The sequence below is a fragment of the Gobius niger genome, assembly GCF_951799975.1.
Source record: "Gobius niger genome assembly, chromosome: 8".
NCBI lineage: Eukaryota > Metazoa > Chordata > Actinopteri > Gobiiformes > Gobiidae > Gobius > Gobius niger.
The window spans coordinates 16,390,658-16,396,750 of NC_136859.1; positions in this window are offsets into that span (position 1 = coordinate 16,390,658).

Here is a 6,093-nt window from a genome sequence, read left to right on the forward strand (position 1 = left end):
GGAGAGGACGCAACACGCTCACGATTACCGTCAGCGTGAGTCACTTCCTTTACTCAGCCTGGCGTCACCCCGCCCGGACCATATATGGGCATTCAAGGTAAACAGCTGAGTGGGGGGTTTCACGTTCATTTGCAACCGTAGTTTCACCTGTGTATTATGACAACTTTATTAAACTACAAACATCTACGCTATAGATCAAATTAATAAGCGCAAACTGAAAAGCTATTAAACCCAAGAGCCAACTTTCATAAACTCAGGGCCTTTTTTTTTGGGGCGTCAATTTCCCCAGTTTCTTGCTAATTTTGCTGCAATACCACGTTGCTTAGAGATGTCTGCGGAAGTGGCCTGCCTGTTTGCAACGGTTTACTTACTTTTTAAGTCGTATTTTTTATTGTTTACAATATTTATCTTAACTTGACTCTCTGTGGTTACAGGTTTTCTAAAGGACTGAAACCTGAGCTCCAAACACAGCCTTCATGAAACTCCTAGCAAGGGCCCTGGGGCCACGTGGAGGGCGAGACTGATGTAAATCAGGTGAAATCTGTAAACATTAGCTTACTGTAGTTCATTATTTTCAGATAAAGGTGCATTTGTTTAGAGTTTGGCAGTGGTGGAAAGCAACAAAGTAAAAAGTACAAATGATAGGTACTTTTACTTAAGTACATTTTATGATGAATGCTTTTTACTTTTACCTCACTACATTTAGAGCCTGTATTTGTACTTTCTACTCCACTTTTTAAATTGGGTTAAAATAAAAAGTTTTTTATTTTCAGTGTCCTCTCTACGATGAACTGATTTAGTCTTAGTTTAGACTTGGTTTTGTGGTTTACTCCTTTAGACCGTGTTAAGATCTGGTTAAGACCTGGTTTAGACCTAGCTTAGTCTGGGTTTAGAACTGATTTAGTTCCTGTTTTTGACCTGAGTTAGTCGTTTACTCCTTTAGATCTGGTTTGATTCAAATCATTAAAAAAAAACCTGCACTTTTATACTTTTACTTAACATTTTATCAGATACTTTTGCTTATATTAAGTACATTTTTGGTCCTGTATCTGTACTTTTACTTAAGTAAGAATATTGAGTACTGCTTCTACCACTGGAGTTTGGACTTCCCGCTCTAGCCTAGATTTAGCCTGTAATCCAAAATCGGTTTGTCTATTATATTAATTATATTATCTATTTGAAATTGATTTGATGATTGGTATAGTCTACAAATTACTTTTTTTTCTCTGTAGTTAGAGTAGGACTATACCTACAAACACTTCTCTGCTTAGATGACTCACGGGCTGTAATATACTCTTCTGATCTGAGCAAGAGCCTTGCCAGGTTGACATGAACCGAGGCTGCAGAGGTCCAGCCATAACAAGCAGTGAGTCAGAGTCTCAATCAATCAATAAGGAAACCATAAATACCAGCATTTCACAGCATCTGAAACACACCCTCACTCTGTCCAAGACCTGTAGTGCTACTGTCTTTACATTAATCCTTTTTTTCTCTTTTGTGTTTAGGATTTACGAGCCTGTGAGATTAATACAACATGTTTTCATAAGCATATTCAGTTTAAATAGATGGTTTGAATACACTCCATGTTGACTTTACATTTACAAAATAAACTGCTGCCCAGATTTTTTCTTATGATATAAATGCCAAATAGCAAAAACTTTAAATACAGTAAATGAATACTACACTATTTGAAGATTTAACTCTAGTGCAATATTAATTTGCTACCAATAGAGGGCGCAATGGTTTTCCTTTTTAATAAACAATTGGATGTGCATAGCCATATTTATTTATGCTCCATTGTGTCACTATGTCGTAAGTACTTGAGCTTTATGAAGGTACTTTATTTTTTATGTCACTGTTTTGAATTACAATTTGTCACATTTTCAATGATTACCCTTTTTATGTGTCTTCAACATTAGTACGGCATCAGGTACAAGGATGGATTTTCACCACTTTTGCTGATGAGAGCCGTGGAAAGGCAGAGAGAACATCAGAGGTATGTACTGTCAAACCACAGAGGTCAGAAGCGTCAACTTGTGGTGTGTATTGATTTGCAATGTTTGACTGTTTGTCTCTTTACTTTCCCATTTTTGGAGGGGTGGCCTCTAATAATGACACTTTTTGACCCTTTAAGGTGGTGTGATAATTGTTGTTTCATAATTATGATATCGTATTTAATGGTTAAGATAATTTTATTGTCAAGTCAGAGAGAAATTGAAATGGAATTGAAATCTGGAGTCTTTGCGGGTGAGATGGGGGAGTAAATGTCCTGCATGGAGGGGAGACGGACACCGATGATCCTCTCAGCTGCTCTCACTATGTGCTCAAGGCTCCCATAGCAGGATGCAGTGATGGCAACGTACCACTAGTCTCGCCTACCAGACTCCGCTTCTTTACAGAAGAGGGTCTGGCAACACTCCATTGCGCGCTTTCAAAGGAAGTGACGCAGCCATATGGAGCCTACCGACCAATCAGAGCAGCTCCCTGAACGGGCGTCACGTTGTTGCGCCTTTGTTTTGTAGATTTCAACACAAGCAACCACTTCCCGTAATGCTCCGGTTTGCTTGTATTCTTACGTCTTTCTGACATAAACGACAGAAGTCATTTACTGAACTCCGTGTGGCAGTAGCGCCATTGTTAATGTCCGAATGACGACAACTTTCTTGTCGCTGTTTCTGTCGTCACATCCGCTATGTTCTCATTGGCTGCTATGCGCTTCGGTTGTCCCACATTAGTCCCGCTTCAAGCAGTAGCTTTTCTACGACAGGGTCGCCAGACTAGTCTCCTGTTTATTAATTAAAAAACATCGGAGATTATTCTGGATCCCAGGCTAACGTACCACACAGTTATGCAGCTGGTCAAGATGCTTTCTATTTTCCCTCCGTAGAAGGTGCACATGATGGGCTTTTCTCAGTTTATGGAGAAAGTAGAGATATCCTTTCTTGATCAGTGTTTGTTGACTAGGAGAGGTTCTCTGTGATGTGCACATATAGGAACTTGGTCAGATGAGCTCAGATGAGCATGTTGAATGTGCGCTCTCCAAAAGTCCAAAACAATCTTTTTTGTCTTCTCCACAAATGCTCAATGCTGTAATTAGTCTCGTCACCTATCATGAAGGAAATTGAGTGGTTCACAATAGCATTACTGATGATCCATTTCATTTATAATGGAATTTATTAAAGTTAAACATTTAGAATTTCTGAGAAACTGTTACTACACCACAAGACGTATTGAGTTGCTCTAGGGACCAAAACTTTGGAATAGAATTTTATGAATCAATTAGAAGCTTCATTTGAATACATTTTGTTCCCATTGATGGTGGTCTCTAATTACCTGTAACTTATATTTATACCCAGTTTACTATTATTCAAGTTTCTATATACTTTTTGTTTGTGCCTTTCCCGCCCCTCTTGCAGCTATTACCCCCCGTCACTGGGCCTGCTTTAGTTGGCTTTATTCTGTTCAGTCATGCTTGTGCCGCTTTCAAAACCTCACAACTTCTGTACTACTTTCTCCATCAGAAAACCATCGTCTGCCCACATCATAATGTAATTCCTGCCTCTCTAACTGTACGTTCTCTGCTGTGATAATGGGAAGCCAAACTGTGCGGCTGTGCGCTCCACACAATAGCCACACGTCCGCCGCATTGCTCCTGAGTGTGGTGATTTTATAGGTGAGTATTGGAAATGAAACCGCTTGACCTCAAAACGTGATGGTTCTTTTTCAGGAACGGCTTGGCTCTGGACGCGTCTGGTTGTATCAATGAAGGCCACACGCACACACCGCATGCTGTCTGCTTCGCCTTTAAAAACATATTGATTTCTCTCGTTCGCAGGGAGCTTAATGCGATCGATTGGCCAGGCCCTTTCAAGATCAGCGCCGGTGTAAGCATCTCTTCCCCTCGCACACATATATGCAGCCTCTTTCCCCCTAGGTAATGATTGTCCTTGGGCTGGGGAATAGTTTGTCAGCATTAAGAGACAGAAGTGTTTCTCATGGCATCCAGTCGCTCTGCCCTCCCCCCGTTCTGCAGTAATGTGGTTAAGCAGGGAAAGTATATTTGCCTCTTTAACAAAAGGTATAAGTGAATGCAGAGCACATCTGAGACGACCTTTATCATTCTTCCCTCCCCCCTCCTCCTCCGTCTCCTTCGGTCGATACCTATTTGTATTTGTAATGCATTAGAGCAGCGCCCTCTTTTTAGATTGGAAAAAGTTTCTCAGTTTGCTGCCTCGCAGGCATATTTTCTGTGGCTCTACTCAACCACAGAGTTTTCTTCAAAATAGGGAAGAAATCTATTGGTAGATCTCCTTGTCATTTTACTTGGCACTTGTGCCTAAATAAAGCATTGGGGATTCCCCTTTTTGCCAAATATGTCAGACTGATGTCACGAGATTGTGCTGACATCCCGCTGCATAATTTGTGTAAGGCTGATATCATCAATTGTACAATGATCTTGCTTTTATGGGTGTAAGAAAGTGTACTGGCTAATTCAATGGTTGCAACTAGTATTTGTAATGGTTGTAATTATTTTGATAATTTAAAGTCCACTACAAGCAAGAAAATATCTCAAATGAACTTATTATGCTAATGTTGTTAGCAGTAGGGGTGGGCCATGTCGTATCGCATATCGTTATTGCGATATCATTTTTTTATATTGTTGTAATTTTTGATGATATCGTGGACACGATATAATTTATGTTACGCTCAGCTCAATCAGAGCAGCATAAACACTGACTCAAATGAAATGAAGGATGTAAACTGCTTTAGGAGATCCTATTTGTGAGGAAATTAGCATGCTGTTAATAAAAAAAAGAATAAAATATCACTGAATTAATCTTCCCAATAGGCGTAAGGCTTTGATTTTGAAGTAATTTTTCCATGGTCAATTATATTGTCAAATATATTGTTATTGTGATATTTCTTTTTTATATCGTGATATAGATTTTAGGCCATATGACCCTGCCCGAGTTAGCAACATTATTACACTGCCTGACCAAAACATTTTGTTGGACCACCTTTAACTTTGATCACAGCATGCATTTGCTATGGCATTGTTTCAATAAGCTTCTGCAATGTCAAAAGATCCAGTGTTATATTCATTTTTCACCAAGACCTTGTATTGGTGCAGGGAGAGTGTGACCACTGTGACCACACATCCCAAATATTCTCAATGTGGTTAAAATCTGGACTCTGAATGTGTGAAAATGGTGTCTCATGCTCCCTGAACCACTCTTTCGCAACATGAGCCTGTTTAATCTTGGCATCATCATCTTGGAATATACCCGAGTCATCAGGGAAGAAGAAATCCACTGATGGAATAACCTGGTCATTCAGGATGTTCAGCTGATCTCTTTCTTTGGGCACATAGTGTTGCTGAACCTCAAAGTCTTATATTCATGCTTTGTATCTCAACACAACAGCCTATTTTTATGATCTAATATATTCTTCTCAGATATTGCTGTGCCGTCGTTGGTGCACCTTGCATACACCCTAACATCTGGCTAATCTATAGATGAGATGAAATCAACAATACGGCCACAACTCACCAGGCTTAAATTGCCTTGTGACTTTTTAATTGCCTGTATATCAGAGGCACTCTTCAGTTCACATGGGTGCAGCCTAAACAAAACATAGATTACAGCTGCACTCATGTAAGCTCCTCGACTCAAGTAAACTTTAAAAAAGCTCAACGTGATTAAGAGGAACATTAATAATATATGAGTAAACAATTAAAGTAAACATTTCAACCCCCAATAAAGTAACTAGGTGTTATATTACAGGAAATGTCCATCTGTGTACTCTTGTCAACTTCTACAATATACAAGTATTTGAGAAGTTTAGCTAATGTGTAATTATTTCCCACTACACGCTAGTTTACAACAGCTTTTTCCCAGTGTTGCAGAAGATTGGAGCTTCTCATGGCAACTCGGGTCACAAGGTGGGGTTCACTCCAGATGAAGTTATGCTCAAGGCAAGTAGTTGTTATTTTTTGTTATCATTTCTATGTGAACTGTGGCAAGGTCGAATCACATGCATTTATTTTCTATCAGTAAAAATTTGACACTGATTGCTAAAACTCAGTGTGCAGAC